This window comes from Notamacropus eugenii, chromosome 1, assembly GCF_028372415.1.
Source record: "Notamacropus eugenii isolate mMacEug1 chromosome 1, mMacEug1.pri_v2, whole genome shotgun sequence".
Lineage (NCBI taxonomy): Eukaryota > Metazoa > Chordata > Mammalia > Diprotodontia > Macropodidae > Notamacropus > Notamacropus eugenii.
The window spans coordinates 44903284-44905637 of NC_092872.1; the positions used below are offsets into that span (position 1 = coordinate 44903284).

General features: G+C 39.2%; 1 long non-coding RNA gene across 1 annotated transcript in view; it reads right to left on the bottom strand.

The window, feature by feature from the left end:
• LOC140497258 (uncharacterized) overlaps positions 1-2354 on the bottom strand; it is a 269059-nt gene that overhangs the window by 266585 nt on the left and 120 nt on the right. Inside the window, exon 2 of the long non-coding RNA XR_011964588.1 lies at positions 1785-1913. This is a non-coding gene — a long non-coding RNA (uncharacterized lncRNA). The remainder of the gene's footprint in view (positions 1-1784; positions 1914-2354) is intronic.

Here is a 2354-nt window from a genome sequence, read left to right on the forward strand (position 1 = left end):
CAATATCCTTGAGAAGCAGGGGATAAGGAAGGAATTTCATCTACTGACAAGGAAATTGAGGCACTGAGAGTTTTGTTTGCTTTTAATGACCCACCCAAAGTCACCCAAATCGTTAGTAGTAGAGGTTATCACATATTCACAAACCATTTAATTAAACACAAGCCATTCAATGGCTTTGGTTGAAAACAAACTCTTATGGTTTTCTGTGAGGGCTATTAAAAGCTGTTGGGTGGTGGCAGGTTTTTTTCTTAATAAATATGATAATTAAACTTCAAATGTCTCCAGTCCATTTGTATATTTTTAAATTGCAGGCTTTTGATTAATGAAAAATATTGGAAGATGACTAGAAATGAGGCCTTTTTTGCTCAGTGCCCCTCATAGTCAGTGAAGCAGTCCTTTAATGGACCTGTGAGACTAAGAGCCACTTCAGTAACTCCCAGCAATGTGCAACTTGGCCAATGAAATTGCCTGAAAAAAACAGTCCAGCATACAACTCCATCATTAAAGATATGTTTTCCTTTTTAAAAACATTCCATTTGCATCTCTAATTCATTTCAACACCCCTGCTAAAAACAAAAACAAGCTGAAGAGGGTATTCGTCTTAGTCTGAAAGAGCAGCTTTTTACCAGTAATTGGTTACCAGTTACAGTCTTTCCTGAAAGCCACTCAAGGGAAGCAGCCTGATACAGTGGAGAGAACCTTGGATTTGGAGCAAAAGACCTGGTTCACTCTAGCACTTACAAGTTGTGTGATCCAGGCAAGTTCCTAAAACAGCTCAGAGTCCTATTTTCCTCATCTGCAGAGATAATCATAAGTTTGTTGCAAGCAAAATGCATTGTAAACCATGAAGTACCTTATAAATAATTTCATTTTATTGAGAAATAATGTAATCTGGTATATACAGTGGCTTAGAGTCAAGAGAGAGTCAGTTTCAAATTCCAGCTTTGAAGACAATACGCTGTGTGATCTTGGACAGATTACCTAACCTGAATCTCAATTTCCTAATCTGTAAAATGCTGATGTGTAAAATGCTGAATGTGTATATATGTATACATATATGATGTATATGTATATATACACCATATACATATATACATACATATATAATATAACCATATATACATGTGTGTATACACATATGTCTGTAGGTATATGTGTATACATACACATGCACACCTCACTGGGTTGTAGTGGATATATGTAAATGGGAATTATCCCTTCCAGTTGGAAGGTTCAGGAAATGCTTTATGGAGATAATGTTTGAGCTGAGTCTTGAATTTAGATAAGAGAATGCGAGGGGGAAAGTATTTCAGGTGGAAGATTTTTTTTTCCCTCAGGAAACAAAAATACTAAGGCAAAAATATGAAAAATATGTTCAGCCACACTGTGAGTGGTAGCCAGTTTGGCAGGATCAGAGGAATTCTTGTAGGGAAGTAGTAAGAAATGAGGTTAAAATGGTAAATTAGGGTCAGATTATAAAGGGCCTTAAATGCTAGACTGAGGAGTTTGAAATTGATTGAGGAGGCAACAGGGCACATGACGATTCCTGAGCAGTGGAATGACATGATCAAATCAGTATACGTAATGTACTGTAATAATATGATACATGTAATAATGACTAGCCTTTACAGAACATCTACTATGTGCCAAGGACCATGTTAAGCACTTTACAAATATTATCTTATTCGATCACAACAACCCCAAGAGGTAGGTACTAATATTATACCCATTTTTTATGTGAGGAAACTGAAAAGCTGAAATGAAAAGTTGAGTTTGAATCCTACCTCTAGCACCAGAGACAAAGAGAGGTAAGTGACTTGTCCAAGGCAACACAGCCAGTAAACATCTGAGGTCAGATCTACCTGACTTGGGTCTTCCTGACTCCAAGGGTGCCACTGTCTGTCTGGCTGCCTCTGTGCAGAAGGGAAGGGAGAGAGGAAAGAATGACGACAAGACCATTTAGAAGATGGTACAGTATTTCAGGTATTGAAATTGAATACTTAGAACTGAAGTAAGGGTAGTGGGGAAAGAAATAAAAAGGCAGCAGGAAGAACTGGGGGCACTTCAGGACTGACGTCATTCCAGGATGAAGGAGGAGTCAATTTTTCTAATCATGTGACTTGACTTTTCACCTGGTGAATGTCGGACGTGGGATTTAAACGTATGCTGCAAGTCTCTTGTGGCAGAGTCATCATGGTTGTCTGAGCACAAGTCACGCTGCAGGGGGCCTTCAATATATACTACGCGGAGCACGCGCGAGCTAGCAGGGGCCACCCAGATCACCTTACGCAAGTACCTCATTTTACACACGGGGAAACGGAGTCCCTGTGAATGATCTGCCCAAAGGTACCCAC